We start from the raw sequence: 24,360 nt of genomic DNA on the forward strand, positions 1-24,360 counted from the left end.
AGTCGAGAGTAAGTACTACATGGGCGACAGACATTTTCTACGTGCGGAGTGTGGAGTATAATCGGTGCAGACTGTTATGTCAAAACAAAAATTGGATTATTTGTGTTCGTTTGTTTGTACGATTTATTTTAAAGGCTTTTGTTTATGATACAAGTTTCTTTGCAGTTTGTGTGATCCAGGTATAGTGATAATATATTTTCATTTCATCAGTAGTTTAAGCAGAACAATATGCGATCTAAATGCTAGCAATACATATTTGAAATATTGCTTGTTTATTTTATGCATATAAATGTAATTTTTTTAACTGTAGAAATTTTAGGATTTTAGTTAAAGTGTAGAACGGAAAACTTGATTAATTTATGTGTCTCATCATTACTTCCCAACTTAGTCATCGATTTTCTTAAGTTGGGCTTGACCTTAAAAAAGCTGTCCATGTGTTCATTTTCATTTTCTTTAGGAAGTCTAGAATTTATTTGCATTGTAACCGGCTTATAATTATAACTTTTTAACATATTCTTCAGTTTAAACTACATGGCCACAGAAATGTCATGCTATAGAGGGGAAGGAAATTTCCTTTTAATAGTGTTTATGCTGTTTTGTTTGTGTTCTTTAAACTTCATACCATTCGTGTATTAAATTGAGCATGAATTCCCAATATCGAGTTGAAAATTATACATGAATCATATGAAAGACTCTCAAGCTTCTGAAGTACAGAAGGAAAAGTTTTAATTATCCATTTGTGTAGTTTTCATATTTGATTATCCTGATAAATTTGAGTTATTTGTGTAATATTTTAGGCTGTTTCTTATTTATAATGTCTGCAATATTTTCTGTGTATAAATAAATCATCATTTTGCATTTTGTTTATTTAGTTGTTTAAAAGATGCTTATTTTCTCTCCCCAGATAATTGTAAAATTTTACATATTTTTATAGCTAAATGCTACTGAAAAATAAGTAAATAAAGAAAATCAGATATCATTAAAAGAGTGCCATATTATACATCAGCAATCAATCAAAATAATGAGGATGTTAATTATATAACTTTTTTGTAAAATATACAAGATAAAAGATAATTTGTAGCTACTTAACATATTTAATGGGAAAATTAGTATTGAACTCTGTAGAACTACTTAATATTTTTTCAGTTAGCTCATATTAATTAATTTAATTCTGATTTGTAATTGAAATAAAAGATACGATCACAAATTTAATTGGTTTATTGTGTAATATGTTATTTGCAAAAAAAAAAAAAAAAAAAAAAAAAAAAGTGTTCCACTGTTATGATGTTATTTCAAAATGAATATGAGAGCAAAAAGAGGAATAAATATATGATGTGATTATTTAAGACTAGTCTGAAAGTTTTATTTCAGTTTTATGTAATAAATAGTATGTTTTCAATCTGATGGAATCCAACTATGGTTTAATATTTTTATCAAATTTTTACATATTTTGTTGAGTTACCAGAGAGCTGAATAAAAATAGTAATTTTTTTGAAGGAATCAAATGTTTTTAGAGTAGCAATATGATTGATGGCTGCATTAAGATACCTTGAGAGCTAAAAAATGGAAAATGAGCGAATCTGAATTTTAGTTAATGTTTATACTTTTATAGTTCCTTTATTTCAGCACTGACTGTGAAATATGTGGATCACTGTTTAAAGTATGAGAGAAGCTAATTACTCTGTTAAATTGTTATTTATTTTTTGCGTGGGGGAATTAATAAAAGAAAGCTAAAAAGTTCTTTAAAAGTAAAAATCTAAATCTAAAAATTTGACATATTTTAATACAGTATGTGTAAAATATTAAAAAATTTCAAAAATATAAGACGTTCAAATTTCTATTTATTTGTTCTAATTGGCTTTAAAGTTCTGAACATCAGAACAGCAATATAATCGAGTTATTTAATAGTTGTAGTAACTTTAGTACCCAAATTTCAATACTAAAGTTGATTTTAATATGTTATGTTTAGTATGTTGAATTTTATTATAAAGTTCTGAAAAGTATGACTAGTATTTTTAAAAATTACTTTCAGTTTAATTTGAGGGGAATAATGTCTCTTATTCATTTTTCTATCAGTTTCGTTTGTAAATCCTCTACGAAAACTGTTTCTAAGGAATATGGCTCTCAGATGCTTTGCCTTATTAACTATTAAATTGGATTCTGAGTCTTGATATTTGTTCTATCTTCAAAAATGTGTGACAGGAAACTAAAGTGATTTAAAATAAAATCTAATATATATTGGTTATGAAAAATAATCAGTTAGTAGACTGAAGGGTACCCATTGTACTATCATGAAGTTGTTTCATTTTATTCCAGATTATTTCATTTATGGTAACCTGAGTAATTGAATGTTCCGTAAATATACTTTTACCTAGAATTGGGTGCTCCTCTGACTTTTTAAGTGAAAATATATCAATGTGTACATGGAAAAAATTAAGGGAATGCACAATGCCAAGTTTGTGCAATTGTCTGATTTTTTAAGTGAAAATAGACCGATGTGTACATGGATATAAGTCGTAGAATTGCACAAACTTGGTATCCATGCACCGCCAAAAATCGCCAAGGTGTACCCGTAAATATACTTTTACCAAATAATCGATATATACTAGATTATATGAGTCATTCTCTCAATTCGGGCACTTTCTTTGAATTCAAGCATATTAACTGTTCTAATAACAATAACACAAGCTCAAGTAACAAATTGTATTATGTAGTTTTAAACGGCTATTAATTAGTTCCCTAAAATTGAAAATTTATTTTAAATTGTTTTTTTAAGATAAAATTCCAAATATGTGAGAAAAATCAACTCCGTGGATTGCAATCAGCCCATAGTTTGCTTAAACATGTTGACATGTTATTAAAACTACATGAAATATTATTTTTTAAACAAGTTAAATAAATATGTATTGAAAAATATTTTCTACCTGTTGAAATTATAATAGATCTGGTGTTTAATTATTACTGTATGTATAAATGCAATACTCATAGGAATTGATGAAATTTTGTGAAGCTTCTGTGCATATTATTAGGATTGTCTGCATGAAAGTAAGTTAAGTAACTGATCCAGATGTGCTACATAATGGAGAAAATCATGAAAGTGCAAAAAATTTAAATTCGGTTGTATATACAGTTGCTTTATCTACTTACCCAATTCTCAATCTTTTTGATATTGTTTACCGTAATCAGTATTGTTAGTTTTTTCATCAGCATTGAAATTTCCTTTAAGTAGTTATTAAAATTAGCTTTAAGTAATAATTATGTCAATGGTCTTTATTTGTGACTGAGTGGATAAGGTCACCAAACCAATGCAGCTTGTCACAGGTTTGATTCTCAAAGACTGGCGTGTCTGTATGTAATTTTAATGGTTTCCCGTGTGTAATAAGAATATGAACTAATTTTCCTGAGAAAAACCTTCAAAAAGGCCAATGCTTTTATTACAGATAGTCATCTAAAACTTTGATAGAACCTATATGTATTTCTTGAGAGTATGCACTAGGATTGAGATTTTTTATATTATGGCAAACACTCAAGGGTATTTTGCTAGGAAGAAGGGTGCCTTCATTGCGGACCTTTTAAGGATAAATGGTTCATATTAATGTTTCCTATGGAAGAAACCATGAAAATTCTCATGAAGAAAGCCCATTCACCAAGATTTGAACTTGGGTCGAGCAGCCAGTGTTCATGGTTTTACCATTGGCCTGCTAATAGGTTTCCTTCATTGTAAGCATGATTTAATATATTAATACTATTGTGTATTTAATATAGTTCTAATTATTTACAAAGTTGTGAATTTTTCTGGATTTTCATCATATCTCTTGGGAGGTCACCAAGTCTCCTGGTTTTTAATTTTTAGCTTTTACTAAGAAAAGTGTTTCACAGCAATAATTGAAACTTAAATTGTTCAAATTCTGTTCTTCTATTCCTAGAAATTTCTAGCATACTTTTTCTTAAATTTTATTCGATTCAAATTGCTTCATCTACTGTTGGCTTTCGTAGAATGTTTTAAGAAGATTCAGCCAGTATTTAATCGATTAATATTTGTATGCAATTTTTTTTACATATATTTACCCACAAAATAGTGTATGTATTAATTATTAATTTTATTTTCATTGTATTTAAAAGTACTTTGATATAAAAAAAAAGCTTTTCTGCATCATTCAGGATTTTCTCTGTATAAAAGTGCTAGAAAATTACAAAATGAAATTAGCCGTAATCATTGTAAAGTGAATTTAAGTCAGTTGGAATTTTCTTGAAATAGCATCACTACACAGGGTAAAAACCTCACAAAAACTTCCAGATTTCATGCAAAACTTCGTTTTTCATATATTTATATAAAATGACACATAATATTGAAATAAATTGTATTAATTTTATTTTTTAAGAACATATAGTAATCTCAATTTTAATTTTTATAATGGAAATAGTTAATCTTACACCATTATTTTATATCAAAACTATGTCACAGTGAGGTTGAAAGAGAAAAAGAGGAGGATATGTTTTAGGAAAATAATTCATTAAGGAAAATAACTTCCAAAATAATTATATTTGGTTATTAATGATAAAAAAAATTGTTCATTAGATTTTTTTTTAAAAATTAGATTCAAACTTCTTAAGGAGCAGAAAATAATGAACAATTATATAGCTTCAGATAAAAGACAGCATCTGCCCATTATTTTTTATGAAATTCGATTCTCTTTTAGTATGTTGACTTCAGTTTTCAAATGCTTCCACTTTTGAAGTGTATGAAAACACATTAAAATTGAAACTAATTCTGAGAAGTTGTTGGTTAGAGTATAATATAATTTCAAATACTTAATTGAAGGCTTTAATATTTAATGCATGAGGAATGATGGTAGATTTTGGTTGGATTTGCATTGGCAGAACTTCTAGTTTCATAGACATTTCTGTGCTGATTTAATAGTAAATAATCTATGGGATTGTTATGTTTTATAGTAGCCATTTACATAGTTTGCTTCTAAATTTAAATAATAAATCTGACTAATAAAGCAACGTCATAGACCCTGGCACCTTGAGAAATATCATCCAGATTCAGGTTGTAATCTCCTAATAATTGTATTTTTCCTTTTTAGTATTCCTAAAAACTATTGCCGAGGCAATGCACTACGTTGGCAAAATGTAGTAATGTGGGAACTTAGGTATGCACACGCGTAACAGACGAGTGCGTATTTCCATCTTCAAATTTGATGGTCACTTTTCTGACTAATGTTTATTTTGTATTGAGCATTTTATTTTCATGTTAGGAATTGTAATAGGACTGCAAAGGAGAGAATAACAGTGCTTGGAGAGAATAACAGTATGTGCAGTGCTAAATTTGTTTCATCCTCAGATTTTTGTTTAAGAAAAACAGATCGCTGTGTACATGAGGAGAACAACAGTGCAAAAAAGTTATATGAGGATTTCTTGAGAATTGTAGGTGTTTTATAACAGATGATTCCGACTTTTCAATTTTATTGATTCATTGCTTTTTTATCGAATTCTAAAGGGCCACTCCCACTGCGGTTTATCTGAGCTAACAGAGTCAGTTTCATGTGTCGACTAGCTCCGCTATACCTGCAGTTCAGATTTTTCAACCTGCTGCCCCCCCGCCCACCAGCAGCCGAGCGGTAAAGACGCTGAACACTGGTATTTCGGTCCGAGGTTCGAATCCCGCGAATAGGCTGGCTGCATGGACGTTTTCGTGGTTTTCCCCATGTGTAACGTGTATACGAGCCAGTTTGCCTTAGAAAGTCCTACGTCAGTTGTCTCCGTTAGCTCAGATAAACCTCAGTGGGAATGGCTGTTTAGTATACCATCATTTTCAAAATGCCTGTTATCTTTCATGTATTAACTTGGCAAAACTATCAGTCACCTACGACTGGGCTTGAGGGCTTGGAGGTGGGTGTGGATGATCAGAAAATACCTATTTTATAATTTTGGAAATAATTCCTGTGATTTTAGCAATAATTAATGTAGAATTCACATCAAATTTTATGTAATCAGCGAAAAGCTAAATATATGACAAAAAGTTTTACCTTTTTCATGTATAAAAGTACTAATATTAATGAAAATGGAGTATTTTTATTTTCTCTCCTAAAAGCTCAGAAAATATTGATATTGAGGATCCCCAAAGAATACTTTGCTTACAGTCCTAGGTTGTATTTACAATCCTAGGCTGCATTGATTCGACTTTGTAAGTAACATCTTCATTGAGTATAACAAAAGATGGGAGTGATTTTTTGATATTCAACTGTTGCTGCAATGGCATTCTAAGTCTATTGGGTAGAGGTTATTTGTTTTTAAAAAATCCATTTTCTTTTGTTTTCTAAGCAAATAACATGCTATAAATGTAATACATTTGTTGTGTGCTGTTTCCTGAAGTTGGATAGATTTTTGTAAAATGCTTATTCAGAATTTTGTCTTGATTAGTCATAAGAATAAACCCAGCAAGGAAAGCAGACAGATATGTAATTACAAATTACAGAAATCATTTATTTATAATTGAAAATTGTGCAAGAAATGATAATTTCTATTTGCACCTCATGCCATATTTACGGAATTTAACAAAAGGTAGCAATAATGTTAATTTGAGTTTTTAGTTTAGAAAACATTGTTTTTTCATCAAAATAGGTTGTTGAAGTCATCAGATACATCGATGCTGAGTTCCCTTTTACTAAAACTGTTAAAAATCAAACCTGTTATATTGCATTACATTTGTTAGTACACTGAAAACTTTAAAAGTTCTGTGCATTTGGAATTCTTCTGATTTTTTTTATTTTTATTTTCGAATAAAATTTGTTTATAATATCAAAGTTTGTTCAACCAGGTTTTTGTTTTTTTGATCTCCATTAAAGTTTTCCAGACCGCGTATATTATTGTTGACACCAAAAAATTTTCATTTTCGATATCAAACTTACAAATTAACTATGTCATGGATTAAAGCGTTAAGCTATCTGTTACTACAAAAAGTTGAAATACTGGCGATTTGTGTCAAGTGCTGGGCCCAGAAACCGTGTTAGCGCTAAATTGCGATGAAGGGTTATTGCCGATCTCGCTACAAAATCAAAGCTTTTGGAAATTTGCATACACAATGCGCCAAACGAAGAAAAACTGCGCACAATAAAACTTGAATGATGACAACTGTGTTGTTTCTTGAAGAGTGATAAATGGGGAAGCTGTGCTGCAACAATATGAATAAAATGCAGTAAATATTGTTTCAAAAGGAAATCTGTCAACACTAAAATAAATTTCAGAAGTTAATAACAAATTTCGTATTTCGATTGCTTCCGATTTTGAAATCTCTGGGACCCTGTTTTGCTGTATAAGTGAAAAGCCTTCTTTATTTACAAGAAATTTCGTGAGTGGTCTCTCTTTCCAAAGAAATTAATTTTCACAAGAAATGACTTTCCATTAAAAAAGTAATTTTTATACTTGCCCTTTTACCTGTCAAAAAAATTGAGGGTTTATTATAGTATACTTCTTTAGCAGACGCACTCAACAGACGTGTGTCAATTACTTCGAACATTGTTTAGTTCCCTTTCTTGTTTGCTTTAAGCTCTTCCTCAAGCTCTGTTTATTTTACTGTCGAGAGAAAAAAAAAAAAAAAAAAAAATCTTTTCGAATAACGATGATTTTTTTAAATTTGTTATTTATAATTCTTTTTCTTATGAAATTTTCCTTTATTGCATAGCATTATTAGGAAGTTAATATATGTTTTTATACTTCTGCTCATAGGCTAGTTAGTATTTAATTAAATTGCAGTAAACCGTTGCCGAACATGGACTTTTGGAACGCGTTTTTCCGTATAGTGTTATCTTAATTGTCTCCGTTTAATTTGTCCAGCGCGAGGATTTCAACAGCTATTTTTAGCTGCAAAGCATCGGCTGCTTTCAGCAGTTTTCTTTACTGACTGGTTTGAAAATTCATTCATTAAAGAAGTCAAACATTACTTAGAACAGCAGAACTTGAATTCTGAAGTTCTAATTCTTGATAATGCTCTAGGAAACGTGGTGCTGAAACCCTCACAACACTGCATCCAAATGTAGAGTTTTGATTTCTTCCACCGAAAACCACTTTCTTAATCCAATCAATGGATCAAGGAATCATAAAAACATTCCTATTATGTCAAGCAGGTTTACTTTTGCAAATCAAGCACTAGACGAAGGAAAGCACGATATAGCATTTGGGAAGCTAAACTTTCATGGGAGTAAGTGAATTTATCAACAACTTGCTAGCATCAGTGCTGCCAAAAGTTGTCAGCATTGTAAAGTATTTCCATCGCCTGAAAATGAAGCCAAGGAAATAGTGAACGCAATAGGCAGCGAAGGATTTTCAGATATGGAAGAAGGAGAAATTAAAGAATTAGTCGAAAAGACGATCATGAAATTACAAATGCAGAATTGGCTGATTTAACACCAACCGACGGTAAAAGCAGCGGTAGTGAAGATCAGCAATCTTTAACGTACAAGAAAGGAAACGAATTGTTGAGAAAATCAAAGGAACTGGCCGATTATGGAATGGAGATTGACCTATATGAAGCCAAGGGAACTTTATGATACCGCGAAACATTTAACGAGGTGCGTCAGACATTGTCCCAAGCAAAACTCACCAGAATTAAAAAATAATGGTGTTGGTGTCGTGTAATTAAGCGGTAATAGAAATCATTTCAATTAACATTTGTTTCATTTTCCCCTTTTAAGTACAATAATATCTATATTTGTATAAATTACACACACTTTCTTAATCTGAACTGTGCCTAACTCGTTTATTTCACACAGAGTTAAAAACTCTGTGGAACGCGATCTTGCTGTACGAGCAGTATGCACGGACCTTATAAGAAATAGACTAACCCAAATCGGGTTTTCTCCCTTGTCTGAGGCGTTGCCGTCTGTCACCTTGATCACATCCGGAGGAGTAGGGACGACCTGCAGAAATTTAACATTGGTTGCCTATTGCAGCGTATATAATTGTCAAGAAAAAGCTGGTTGTAGCGCCTCATTTCACAAATTAGAATATCTCCATAGTTTTATTTTTGAAATTGAGATTGATTTTTAAAAATTTAGCATATTTATCAAGCATAATTAACGTTCCAAGTAATTATAAAGCTATTGCATGCTTTTAGGACTGGATTTTTTTTACCTTTTCCGATGCTGTAAGGAAATTTGTAACTACTTCTTTTAGAAAATAATATTTTAAATCAGAACTAATAGAAAATTTCAAACAAGCCATTTTCTCTTGCAATTTTTATGCTTTTTATTGGTGTAAATAAGTAAAAATACTAAAATATTTAAAAACGAATTTTTGAAAGTTTTGTTTAAAATTCTAAATTGTGCGGCTTTTTTAAAATTATAGATGAGTACTATAGCATAATTTCTATAAAGGAATTTTATTTCAATTATATTTCATAATACATCATAGTGATAAACACTTTTCACTCCTTCAAAATTTTTATACATTTAATTCTAGTATTAAAATTGTATTTAACCGTAATAATTCATTTTGCTTGTATTTTATAGTGATTATTTTTTTAAATTTATTTTTAGTTCTGTATAAGATTTTTTTTTTTTATTTACTGTTAATTTAATTTATTAGCCCAAAGGGGGCGGTAGCCTAGAAAGGCTGTTAGTTTCGAAGCGGCATTTTGCGCTGTTTTACTATAAATGTCCGTGTTTCCTTGCAAATTGTTGTTACCAAATATTATCTCCTTGTATTATATGTAAAGAAATTAAATAATGAAGAATCTGCATGAATACATGTATATTTCTCGCACTGTGACAAAAACGACAGTATCTAGAGCCATCAAATTTTGAATAATGTAATCCTCCACCCAAACATACGCATCTGGACGGCCGAATTTCGAATTTGTTTTAATCTATCTCATATTTTGTAAAACTTTTAACGAATTTTTGATTAACAAACTCAACGAGTTCAGAGCGAGCACTATACGGAAAATAACAGTTTTATCTTCAGAGCGGAAATTCTAAAGATATGCTGTTTTCAAATGTATGTGGTTTACGGGCGAAGAACATGATATTCAATAAATATAGGTTACACACAAAACTTTAAAAAAAGTAGCGATTCTAGATTTTATTTTATCTTTTTTTTTTTTTTTTTTTTTTTCTTCATTACGCTAAGAAAATTTTATGCTCTGAATTTTATGAATTATTAAAATAACTAATCCAGTTTAATGTTAATAATTTAATGATGATAAAATCAAATAAATGATCGTTTTGTAATGTTATTGTAGTTTTGAAAATCACTGCCTGAAAATGTCCATTAAATTTAAAAAAAAAAAAAAAAAAAAAAAAAAAAAATATATATATATATATATATATATCAGATCTTGTTTTATTTTACCTTATTTATTTCAAAGCATCGCGGTACTTTATTTTTACGCAAAATTAAGTTCATAAATTTTGTGCTTAGAGTTTTTACCGTTTTACCAAAGTAAAGATGTTTGTACAAAAAAATGCGCGAAATGTAGTAAAAAGTGCTTTAATGAGATATATTAAATCCTATTTGGAAAAAACTGTGGCTTTCATAATCTTATCACTATACAACGTATCACATTTAATAATTAAAAAGAGTTATGTGATACAAACGCCATAGGTTTCAGTGTTAAAGTACACCAGATCGTCCCTACTCTTTCTTGCCGACATGTCGGTGACGCGCGCCCCGCCCACTGGGTTAGTCTATCTCTTATAAGGTCCATGGCAGTATGTTAATGACGTAACCCCCGCGTTCGGTAACGGTTTACTGTATGTACGATCATAAATAATACAATGATTTATAATTACAGAGACATAAAAAGATAAAAAAAAACTGTCTTTAATATTCATAACAGATATGCAAACAAAATTACAGTAAGACCCCGCTTAATGCGGGGGATACGTTCCATCAAAGTAGAGCGTAATGCGAAACAGCGCTAAACGAGGCTATCTTTACATGTAAATATTGGGGTTAGGGGAAGATGGCTAGGAAATTGGTTAGGTATTAAATTTAAAAAGTATGTTTTTTTTAATAAAAATAAAACCAAACATTTATTTCTTAAAGCCCAAATTAATACAACATTATTATTTCTTGCAAAAATAAAAACAAAATATAAATAACAAAACGAATATTCTTAAAAAAAAAAACAAATAAAATTCTAAGTCAGTCATATTTAGTTAGCCTTCCGCGTTTTCGGTGTTCTGCCTTTTTGTGACAAAAGCATCTAATGTTGTTTGCCTTTTTCTTTTGCGTTGTTCTCTGAAAAGTTCTTCATAAACGGATAGAGCATCTCTAACACCACGCCTTACTTTTGAGCTCATGTCAAAATTCGGATCATTTTCAATGAATTGATCCATTATTTCAGTTATGGTAGACAAACTCCTTTTTACAAACGCCATCGAAAGTTCTTTTTGCTCTTCTGAATCACTGCTGTCAACATTTTTGTTTTCTTCTTGTTCAGTTAATTCCTTGAGCTCATCATTAGAAAGACTAGCCACTGCTTCTTGAATTATTTCTTCGACATCTTCCACATTTACCCCTTCAAAATATGTCTGTACAATACCGCACCAAACAAGAAGTACAAGTACACTCTTTCGGATATGTATTTGAAACCTATCGCTGCATAATATTTCGGGGAATCCCCGTATGCTGCGAGCGATTTCGTGGAATCCCCGGGTTGAAATAAAAGAGCGCTAAACCGGAACAGCGTTAAGCGGGGTCTTACTGTACTATGTTCATTAGTAAGCCTACTGAATACTGCTATTGTTAATTTGCATTCATATTTGGAGATTTTTGGAACTAATCATGATGCAATTCGATACCGTAATAAAATGCTAAGAATCTGTAGCAGTTCTTATACAATTGGGGGGGGGGAGTCATTGCAGTGTTTTAAGCAAAATTGAATTCTGTTGTACTGTAAGCTTAAATTTTTAAAGAGGGGGGGAGTTAGGAAAACAGATTGATTTAAACAGGAATATAATAAATAACTTCTTAACTTTGGTACCCCAAAATTAATTTATTGTTTTGTTTTACTTTATGTTTTTATGTACAATTAGAAAATGGCCCAAGTTTCCAAATCTATAAGTTCTTAGCGAATCCGTAATGTACACTAAGAACTTCTGCTACAATTGCTGAGAAAGGAGAGTCCATATTACGACTGCCATCTTGGTTTTTCCAAACATCTGTTAAGCACAACATTAAAGAACTGGGAAATATTTCAATATTTTGTATTCAAGCTTCTGGTGATTCGTAACAGACTAGATCCAATATTAAAATTTTTATAATTCTAGAAATCCTTCGTAAGACGAGAAATCAAAATCAGTCATCCTGAATCAGTACTGCTGTGTATGGCTCTTACTGTTTTTCTAGTAATCCCATATGGATGCTTTTCAAATTAAATTCCATTGCGCAGGAGTACTGCAAGGTACCTTTACCATTTCAGGAAAAGAAAAATGTTGCTTCATCACTTATGAGCATTTATATCCAGCAAGTCCTACTCTCCAAAGTGTTAATGACATCAAAGTAATGATTCTTGGAATTATTATAGAATCTTGAAACTTTACTATATCTGAGTAATTATATAAACTTGGAAATAAGTTCAAATTATCGTAACGTGAAAACATTGCGTCTTACTCCATTTTACACAAATTTCACAGATCATAGAACTCGGATTTTCTTCTTCTGAATCCATTTCTAAAATCGCCATTTTTTTGTTACTTTCTAAAGTTACTGTAGTTCTTTCTTGTTGACATTATTTATCTGATTTCTTTTATTAATATTTATATGTTTTCACCATTAACCTCCTAGCCCGTGCTTTTGTTTAATAAAAACAGTCCTAAGTGTCAGAGCCTTCAAAGTCTGTTGGCAGGGCATTCTCTACAAGGCATTCTGGCTCTAATTTCGTCCAGGAATTCATGGTCCTGTAAGTCAGTGGTCTCAAACTGCATGCCGGCCAAATGCAAGATCCAGAATCAACTGCCAGGCCATTTTTTAAACAGAATTTAAAAACATTTTAAACAAACCAAAAAAAAATAAAATATGTAAACTAAATTTTAAATCTCACTTATTGAATATTTATCAATACATATAAAACAATAATAATAATAACACAAAGGAAAAAATATAAATTTATATTTATTTTATATCTGGAGCTCAGAGTTTGACACTTGCAAGAAATTTCTGTTATACATACTTAGTAACTGAAATGTACTAATAGCCAAATATTCAATTTTAAATTGACATTTATTTAAGTAATTCCAATATGTTGAATTAACCAATTTTAACCTTAATCAGAAACTGGAAATTTCAGAATACTGAATTACCTTAACCTTCGGTTGGCACATTAAATTTACGTACTGTACCAGTGTGGGAAATTCTTTCACCTTACCATAGTCAAGTAGCCAGCATACAACGATAAAGCCCCAAACTATTCATTCTTTTTACTTTCTTGTACGAAGTAAAGGAAATATTACAATCGCTAAGAATTTTCGGTAACATATTTCAACGGAAATATCAATTTTGACCGTTTCCGAATCCATTTGGACGAACAGAATAAAGGACTGTTTTTTTCCAAAACAGATTGTAAAACGGATTCAAAAGTGTATTTGGCTTACATATGTCTGCATCTGACATTTGTAATTGTCGATTAGCCACAAAAACTAATTGACGATTAACACACTAATTAACACACTAATTGACGATTAGCCACAAAACGTTGAAATTTTGTATATGGGATTGCTAAACATCCTAATAGTTCTGCACCTCCCTTTTGATTGCACAATAGCAGTACCAAACATATGTATGAATATATGTACCCCTTACCCGGCCTTTATTTTTGCAGTCGTTTGTCCTAGTCGTATTCCTCCAATTACTGAAATTTTTTACAGAAAAATTAATTTTCGACAAATATATTTGGGAATGTTTTATACTCATTATCAAAAAATAAAATTATAAGAAGTTTGACTTCCGTAAGACAAAAATTAACCAGTATATTTAATTTCAAAATTTGTAATTTTTTATGTCATTTTGAATTTGCCTTGAGGGATTGGTTAATTAAGTTAGAATAATCCGAGTAAATAAGTTTAAATGAAGTGCAAGAAAAAAATGAGCATAATTTAATAAGCCGTACAAGAAGTCATGTGGTGTCCACGTCAGATATTTTCCTTCAGTAGCAGTCGCCTACATAAACCCAGTTCATATCTAAAGCTATGAGCACATATTTGCAATAATACGTAATTGTAATTCATTCGCGGGCCGCATAAAATTGCTTCGAGGGCGATATGCGGCCCTTTAGCCGCTAAGTGTGCTGTTAAGTCACTTGCTGTAGGCTTTCTTAATGAGAGTTAAGCAACAGGAAATATTAAAATGGTGTTTGCAGATGGAAGATGGTGCAACAGGAAATATTAAAATGGTGTTGCAGATGGATCCTGAGTGTTAATTATGCGGCATGAGTTACCTCAAAACATCAAAGCGGACTGCATCATTCCTTCTGCAGCAGGAGATTAAAAACAATTGACACGAGTTGAATGTTTTGTAACAGTGCTTGCTATGTCACAGATAACTTAGTTGAATCGGTAGCCTGCAGGGCCATCGGTTGTTTAGAAGCGGGTCAAACTCAATCCGTTGTAGGGGAAGCATTAGAAGTTTCTCAGAGCGTCATTATACTATGGACGAGATGAGTAAAGCAACGTGCTTATTCACGGACGAGTTCTGCATTAGTGTATAACCTTACAATCGGCTGATTGTTATCCGGATAGAGCGTGGTACACGGAATACTTCTGCATTTGAGCATGAAAGTGTTCGATCTGGTGGAGGAGTGATGGTCTGGGCTAGCATTTCGATCAATGTCCGCATCGACCTGCACATTATCAGGAATGGAGCACCAACGGCTCAGCGATGTAGGGGTGATATCCTCAGACCTATCGTAGTGTTGTACGCTACAGCAATCGGGAATGAATTCATTCTCATGGATGATAATGCCAGGCCACATTGTGCTCAGCTATTGAACAGACGACGAAGGAATCCTTCGAATTGATTGGCGAGCGTATTCCCCAGATATCAGTCTAATAGAACATGTTTGGGACATTCTAGGGAAAGGGCTACTAGTCGAGTATCACCTCTAGAAACAATATTAATTGATCGCAAAGATCTTCAGATATATTGGAAATTCTTCCCACCTTATTATCTGCACGTGGAATCATTCTAAGTTCATCTCCATGCGATTCGCCGCGCATCGTAGCTACCCCCAAGTGTCTCCTGCTGAATTTTTTTTTTATGCATTTAGTAATTCTATAAGAAACCTTATATGGTACAAGCAGTGCTTTTGATGTTACTGACATGGTCTCTGAAAACGATTTTGTTATTTATTTAAAATCTCTAATTTTCTTTGGAAAAATTCTCTTGTCTTGCCAGTGTGGTCTGCATGTACTTTTTCAAGATGTGCTTTTAATTTATTGGGTTTCATGCTATCTGCGTCCAAAATTTTCATACCGACCAATTGACCGTTCTTGGCCATTAATAACCTTACATGTAAATGCCGTTGAAATGTATGTTAGATCATATTCTTCTATATTTAGGATTAGTATTTTGCACAGTTGTATAACCGCTACTTATATTACCTTTACGTGTACCGTCTTCTTGTGCTTCATTTAGTTTTCTTTTTCAAACCAGTTACGTATTTATCTATGTAAAAGGTATATCATTTTAAATAAATTAAGAATACTTTATTTAATTTTTTAAATTTGCCTCAGTATTAATTTAGAAGTGCACCAAGAGCAAAGCGTTTCGTTCCTCGTATAAACGTGATTCTCGCAGGCACTACTGACAAACACACTACGAGATATTTTTTTAATGGCCGAGCGCTTTATTTAATGACTGGTTGCCCCCCATTGCTTCCTATGAAAGGAGATATGCTTTCTCCGGGATTCGAATCCGGGCCTATCGGTACTACAGTCAGAAGTGCACCAAGAGCAAAGCGTTTCGTTCCTCGTATAAACGTGATTCTCGCAGGCACTACTGACAAACACACTACGAGATATATTTTAATGGCCGAGCGCTTTATTTAATGACTGGTTGTCCCCCATTGCTTCCTATGAAAGGAGATATGCTTTCTCCGGGATTCGAATCCGGGCCTATCGGTACTACAGTCAGATACATCCATACGCTTACTGGAACGTCAACATCAAGTCCCGCTTTCGCGTCCGGAGCGCCGGAGGGTCAAGAAACACAAGTGGCTCGGGTCATATTATGTACTCACGCCGGGAGTGGACAGTTGGTAAATAGATTCCTGTAGGTCGGAGTCCATGCGACAGTGTTTCGTTCACTAACCTCTTATACGGGCTAAGTGGCTACGGGATACTTTACTACTGCACAGGAACCTCTATTTACCAACTGTTCACTCCCGTCTTGAGTACACAATATGGCCCGAGCCGCTTGTGTCTTTTGCATCCCCGGCGCTCCGAACGCAAAAGTTGACGTTCCAGTAAGAGTATGGATGATTTCTAGCTTTCTAGCCCGGCTGATTCATCTTTTCGACACCGATTTGACTTTTTTTAGTTGTTTGTATTCGAAAATGATATTGATAAAAGCCCCGCGCCGCCTTGCAGTGGTCTCGCAGCCAAGGGAGCGGCTCCCTGCAGGTTGAAGAACACTACGTTTAACACCTCCATTAATCGTTATTGTTTATTACTTTAAATCTAATTCGAGCTAGTTCTTAAAAAGTCGTCCACAAAGACATATACCTTTCCTTAAGCAGATAAGTCTCTCATGCTTTGTCGTAATAAAATAAACTGAACCAAATACACAATGTCCACGACCCACCAGCGGCTGAACGATAGAGTCGCTGAACATTGGTAGCTTGGTCTGAGATTTGAATCCCGGTCAACGGCCTGGCTGCATGGTCATTTTTGTAGTTTTCCTCATGTGTCACGTGGTAACGAGCCAGTATCCCTTAGATAACTTCCCACTTTGCTTTGCGATAATTAAACAAACCAAACCAAAGTATCTACGTTGTATCCGAAACTACTGGTTATAAGGCAGCGGTATAGCAGCACAGTACTAAAACAGTGCGGTATAGCAGCACAGTACTAAAACAGTGCGGTATAGCAGCACAGTATTAAAACAGGTTATTTCCTTTTTTAAAATTCATCAATAAAGTACAAATAATATTAAAAATTAATGCTAATAGTAATAATATCAGCAAAAGAAAAATATGAACTCCTAAGTAATTTTCTCTCTTTTTTTAATGATTAAAAAGAAGTGATTCTTCTTTCATGGCTATCATTGCAGGCTTTATCAGAGCAGGTGAAATTTACGTTGTCGGTTGAAAGTTTATTAATAAAAGATGAGTTGTGGCGGTGCTGGTGTGTTGTATAGTTTTTCATTTTTCACCGCGAATCCAGACAATCGTCTTTAAATTTGGAAAGACGGATTGAATTCTGTCAGAAAGCATTATTTTTATAGATAAAAATGGAAGGTTTAAAATAAAAATTCATATCTTTTTTCAGCTTGTGCTGTCTCCTGAAGGGAAATGACATGCATTGATAAATTCTTATTTATTTAATTTTATTTTTGGACTTTTTTTTCCGTATTAAAATTTTTTAGATTTGTGTGTAGAGTAGAGGTTATTAAACTGTCCTTTTTTCCTTCCTCCCCGTTTCTTGTATGAGAAAAGTATTTGTAAAAATTTATTTATTATTATTTTTTTTAAAGCATGATACGGTTTTTCTATCTAATAGCAGTAATCCTTTTTTGTATCAGATTAAAGATTGATATTTTTTAATAAGCTGAAGTTTTGTGATAAATATAGACTTCTTTGTTAATGCTACATTGGTGTACCATCCTGTAGCTGAAAAAGTTTTCCTCTTCCAAAATATGTACAAGTGGTGGAAATATTGTACTGATTATGTAAATTCTAATTAAAATCTAATTTATTTTGTGGGCTAATTGTTGAAACTATTTTGGTATAAATACCTGAAAATAAGTTTATAACCACTTTAAAAGAGTCTCCATATTCTTGGCACTTTCGTTACTTTTCGTTACTTGGCACTTGCGCTATTTCTATACCCCATCTTCTTAAAATTTTGATCGAGTTGCAGTCATTTAAAATGAATAGAGGTCTACAATAGGTTACGCTCTTAAAAGGGGGATGATTTAAAGAGGGGGAAAAACTGAATACCATAAGATTTTCCCTCTTTGAGTTGCCATTCAGTCTTGAAAGATTAATGTAGCATAAGATAAATATATGTTAAAACTTAAAGTTAAGGGAGTAAATCAATTAAAATTAGCCTTTACGAAGCAATAGAATAACGGAAAAAGTACTGTACCTGCTATGTAGCTTATCCGGAACAGGTTTAACTACAATACACTGTCTACCAATAAGTATTTGGAGACCCAAGCAAATGCCAATATCTGAGATCCTGATATAGGTCAAGCTCACAGCCGTTAAATATCGTGCAGGAAACAACATTGATATTAGTGGAATGCAAGATGTAACGAAGTGCTGAGTTATCTGAGTTATCTGAATTACTGAAAATCGACACTGGCCAGTGTGATTTAGAAGTAGATGGTGAGCGGTGATTGTCTGAATGTGCCCTGAGTAAACAGACCCCCGAAACTGGGAGATAAAGAGCGACGGATGCAGTCCAGAGAGGTTTGGAAGAACCTCATCCAGCCGATGATCCACATACTTCAAGAATTTTAACATGCATTCGGGAGTATTGTTTCAATGAGTACGATCCGTAACGAAGCACATCTGCCTGGTTTCATGGTCGAGCTGCTACCCATAAACCTTTGATCACAAAGTCCAACCGTGCTGCTTGGTTAATGTGGTGCATAGCACGTCGACAGTGGACCCTAGGCCAGTGGGTTCTCTGGAGCGACGAATGAAGGTTCACCTTCTACCGTTCGGAAGGCAGGGTCTGGCGTCTGCCTAGAGAACGTCTTCTGCCAGAACGCATTGTGCCTACAGTAAAATTCGGCGGAGGGGGAATTATGAACTAGTGGTGTTGCTTCTGGTATGAACTGGGATTCTTGATCCAAATTCATAGTAGGCTCAACACTGACGCATACGTTGTGCCAGTTTTACGGGTTGGACTCATGTTACTTTCAGGAGATCAGCGGCAGCTGTCATGTTGTGGGGTCCACCATGGTTTGGCATAGTGACAACATGGGGTTAACCGAATGCACTGGCTAGACCATGACATGGGGTTAACCGAATGCGCTGGCTAGACCTGAACCCTATCGAGAAAATCTGAGACGAGTTGGATCACCGAATTATGGGGTGCAACAACCGTTCAATGTCGGTGAAGGAACTTACATGCCTTCTCCAAGCCGAGTAGAAAGAAAATACCAAGAGCAATCATACCAAGACTTGTGGAAGCTGCAACTGCCGCTCGTCGAGACTGTACTAACTACTCAATATGAATAAATTTTGTTTTTCTTATCTATGACAAGTGTCTAGATACTTATTGGTAGATAGTGTAGAAGCAGATGCTTTTGTCCCAAAACTGCATAACACTGAAATTCATCCGAATTGCGCATGCGTATTTATGCTTACCTGAAGTGCCGTTGAAAGACAGTACTGTGCATTTTTGGGCTGTTGTATTTCACCATATTACGTGGTCCATAATTGAAACTAAGATTTTCAGGGCTCGGGGACAACAGAAGATTTCGCACCCCTCATGTTTGACAAGATTGGAAATCATTTCATTCTAAAATATACGTCCACCGTATGTTGTGCCCTAGTAAAGACGTCCACCTTTGCCCCCAGCTACGCCACTGACGAGGCTTAGTCTCTGTTATAACTTAAAGAAGAGCGCTGTTATAACTTAGGAACCGTTATTTTCAGAATTTCAGTACAGTATTATTTAATTAGAGAAATAGTTGTAAGACTGATTTTCTTAGGGCCAATCAGATTTCGAGTGGTTTGGTGGTAGAGGAAGGGGGGAGAGACCCTTGGGCTGTTCTTACATCAGAACTGGTACAAAAATTCCGCCTTCTCACGGGTTCAAATCTGTCGCCCTTAGTGGTGGACCTAGGGCAACGTTGTCAGTGATGAGAATGTTAAATGACCAATGGTGTTGGTTAAGTTTATTGCACTGAATTTGCTTATTTTTTTCATATGGAACTAATCCCTGTAGAATGTCTTCATGAAAAGATAAGGCTGCGTTGTTATTCATCTTTCACCCAAATTTACTTATTCTAATATAATAGGATTACTATTTCTAAGGGCGTCAGTGTAGCTTGTTTCATATAGGATTGACACTTGTTTAGAAGAAGAAAATAATTTAGTAGCCAACGGCAGTATTATGCATGACCTTTATATGCAGTACTGGTAAAACTGCAATATGCTTATTCTTTGTTTTTGTTCGTGCTGTTGAATAGATAATGATGTCATTATGAGTAACCTTTAAATGTTGTTTTATCGGAAACTAGAGTATTCATATACTGTGTTAGTTCGTGTTCTTGTTTTCTTTTTTCGCCTATTACTGGGAAGTGTGATTATTTAGATGAAGGGCACTTTTTTTTTTCCCCTTGGTGAATAAAAGCCTAGTAGCATAAATTTATAACTATGATGATAATTTACATCTTTTGTTATTTAACAGCTTTTTCTATTTTAGATTACATGCATTATACATAATGTATATAATAATACATTGTACCCTGAATAAATAAGAACCAGGGGTGTCTAGTCAAATTTTATGTTTAGTCAGTTTCGCAAGTCATAGTAATATTCTGTAACGGATTGATTCGCAGTATGATGCTATATTTTACTGTGCAGCCTAAACAAAATTTATTTTTTACTTAATTTTTTTAAGGCGCATAGTTAATTGAAATAGTATCTGAATTTCTTTGTGGACCATTAAAATTACTCCACTGACCACTTGTTGCTGATCGTTAAATTTAAACTACCCCTTCCCCCCAAAAAAGTGAATATATTTGAGTATAGTGTTGTTTTTTAAAGATTTCAGCGGATTTAAAAGTTTATGTTAGAATATGGTTTAAAAAATATTTGTTAGTATGCTTTTGTGATCAAAAACTATATCTTTTGCATTTAGCTTCTCAAATATAGTTCGCATCTTCTTCATATGCGCTTTGTTTTTCTAATTAAAGTCTTTTGGTTTATTAGCTTGTAAGGATCTTAAGTTTTACTAACGTTTATTTTTATTTTAAATCTTTACTATCACTTCTTATTTTCTACTTCCGGCCAGAATTATAAGCGTTAAGGTTCTTATGCAAAGTTTGTCTGGCGAACGCCAAGTATTTAAGTTGTGGCTTTTTGCCAAGCGAGAGAGAGGAAGCAGTGAGTCAAAGCAGGCCGCTTACCTTAGAAGTTACTTAGTTGCTGTTTGCCTTCCAGGCCAGAGGTTTTAATCCTCTTGATAAATTTAAACGTATTGTAGTGTTCACAGTCTCTGTACTACATACGCTTCCTGTTAATATAAGGCCAATCTTCCACGTTTATTATTCTAAAGTTAAATTAGAGTTTAGTTTTATTTTTATACTTTTACGTTAGACCCCAAGTAGCGGGTCAGTGTATTCCGAAGTACGGAAGTTATTGTATATAGAGAAAAATAAAGGGTTTTGTATACCCTTCGTCTGTATCCTGTCTACTTACCACAATTAGTGAACATAGCTTTAGTAAGCTCTCTGTTCCGAGTCAGGTCCTTGTATGTTCCCGAAGAAGGTAAGAAGGAACATTGACCCTGATAGTGGCGCCCAACGAAGAAGAATAACCATGGCCGAGTTTCAAGAAGAACCTGTGCTGCCTGCAGAAACGGCTCAGAATCCAGAAATGCCAGCTGCCGCCCTGGAAGGATTTGGTTACATCGTCCAGACCATGCGCGCTTCGATGAAACCAGAAGCAACATTTAATGGAAACTCACCGGTAACCAGTTTTTTGGAAAAATTGGATGACCACTTCATGCTCTACCCCGTGCACGAGTTTCAAAAAGTTACCTTAGCTACCAGCGCTTTGAGGGGCCAAGCGCTTAACTGGTTCAAATGTATAGGCAGAAGTCTCTTGGGTCAAGCAGGAAGTCCCACCTATACTTACGAAAATTTCAAGACTGCCCTACTAAGAGCCTTCCCTGTTGTAAGGGATCGTGCGAAATTAGAAACGGAACTTTTCAGTATATGTCAACAAAGAATCGAAAACCTCTCGAGCTTTATTTTAAGAAAAATTCACGTTTTCAAACTCTTGTATGGAAACCGTCCGGATCCTGAAATAATTCAAGTGATTTTGCCGAGGTTACTGCCCCAAGTGCAAGACTTTATTGAATTAAGAAATCCGACTACACTGGAAAAGTTATTTGAGCTAGCAATCCAGTTTGAAAGTAGAAGAACGGCGGACGTCGAAAGAAGACGCCAGTATCAACAGCGAAACCAATTTGGTACGCCAAGACTACAGCAAACTCAAGCACACGGCTACGGAGAAAAAGCGAATCAGTGGGCAAGGAAACCCGAGCATTCAAAAACAGCCGGCGAACGTCGACAGTTCAATAGCAACCCAGGAAAAAAGTCTCAAGGCCAGTGGAAAAAGAAGGAAAGCACGGAAAGGAAAAATAATTTAAACTAAAACGGATTTCTGCTGACGGGAGGGTGCGGAAATCCGAAGGCCAAGAAAACCCCTCTTCCTACAAGTTAAATACAGTAATGGTGAAAAATCTGACTCTTCCGAAGATTGAAGTCTTGGTGAATAATATCCCAGCCACCGCACTCCTGGATACAGGCGCGCAGTGTTCCTGTGTGGCAGAAGATTTTTTTAGGAAGTATTTTCGCAAATACCGCATACCGCATATATAATTCGGATGATACGACAGTGTTAGCGGCGCAAGGAGAAAAATGTAAGTGCGTAGGTAAAGTACCGTTGTATATCCGTATTAAGGAACATTGACCCTGATAAGCTTACGGTAAAGCATTCGAGGGCTATCTGCTTTAAGGGAGGGATGCCTTCGTGGAGGACTTTTTAAGGGAAACTGACTCGTATACACGTTACACATGGCGAAAACCACAAAAACACCCATGCAGCCAGCCCGTTCGCGGGATTCGAACCTCAGACCGAACTGCCAATGTTCAGCGACGTTACCGCTGGGCCGCTGGTGGGCCCTCTAATTAAAGTGGATCATTTTCGTTTAAGGGCAAGATAGTTTGGTTTGTTTGATTAACGGGAAAACGCTCGAGGTGTATTGGCGAGGAATGCCTTTGTGGATGATTTTCTAAGGGAAAAAAATGACTCGTATATACATTACGCGTGGAGAAAAACCACGAAAACGCCCATGTAGTAGCCCTCTCGTTTGCGAGATTTGACCTCGGACCGAACTACCACTGTTCAGCGACTGTGCCGTTAGGCCGCTGGTTGGCCTAAATGCATGATGAATGGGAACCGAGCTGAATGAGATATTTAGTGATTTAGCAAGGAAATTTTGAAGATTAGTGGTTAATTTTACTTTTTTGATGTGTCCAGCAGTTGTTAGTGTATAAGACCGCCGAATACCAAGCTTTCGTTCCGATTTCAGCTACTAGCAAATGAACAAAAAAGTTCCTATGACTTTTTTTTTTTAATGATTGTTAATGAAACCATTATCCCTATCAAAATCCTCCATGAAAACATTCTTGTTCAGGTAGAAAAGGTCTCCCATTCTTTGCCATAATCAGTTGATCTTATTTTTTATTATTTAATGAACGAACTAGGACACTTAGATATCTTCATATGCATATTATTTTATTTGGAAAAAAATATAAATTTTGCTTTTATGTTATCCGTATGTTTGGAAAGTACCAATTTGTATATTTTATCTTAAAATATCGATTAAAAATAATTAAAGCTTGAATTTATAAGTAAATCAGTGGTTACATTTTAAAATATATTTAAGTTGTTAAGTGATTGAATATTTATAAATTAACATTTTAATATATGCGAAAAGAACTAATATGTTACTCAGTTAAATATTGAGTTGCTCATTGTCCATTGTCGTACTGATTGCAAGTTCTTTGTTGCGTTCAAGGCCATTTTTCACATCGATCCAAAGGTGCAACCGAATTGTCCGCATTGTATAGGACATCTGATTCAAATAAGCTTTTGCCGGATGAAAGCAATTTCACTGCTGTTTCCCAAACAGCTGCATCCTTCGACAGACGCTCACGCACGTTCTAATAATAGACGCTCTGTCGTGGCATTAGTATTCGTCGAATTGAATATTTCAGTCCTGTTTTTACATTTTGAGTGAATTAAGATGGCGACTGAAGTGGAAGTTCCAACGTTTTCGCAACGGCAATTAGCATTCATTTGTATCATAAACCATAATTCACATCGTAAAATACGCAAAATTGAAATCCAGAATGGCAGTTCAGTGCAACTCTAATTGCTGAAGTTGC

The 24,360-nt window shown here is 34.1% G+C and overlaps 1 protein-coding gene across 10 annotated transcripts in view; it reads left to right on the forward strand.

Annotated features, from left to right (window-relative positions):
* Positions 1–24,360, forward strand: part of LOC118195642 (uncharacterized) — a 497,554-nt gene continuing 473,194 nt past the window's right edge. For 7 of the 10 annotated variants that reach the window (XM_085818127.1, XM_085818126.1, XM_085818132.1 and 4 more), the window contains exon 1: positions 1–179. The gene's annotated coding sequence lies outside the window, so the exon portion shown is untranslated. The remainder of the gene's footprint in view (positions 180–24,360) is intronic. The other 3 variants (XM_085818136.1, XM_085818137.1, XM_085818138.1) reach the window with 1 other exon arrangement.

The sequence above is a fragment of the Stegodyphus dumicola genome, chromosome 6 (assembly GCF_044657685.1).
Source record: "Stegodyphus dumicola isolate Sdum_Otavi_A_Nest chromosome 6, ASM4465768v1".
In the NCBI taxonomy this organism is placed as follows: domain Eukaryota; kingdom Metazoa; phylum Arthropoda; class Arachnida; order Araneae; family Eresidae; genus Stegodyphus; species Stegodyphus dumicola.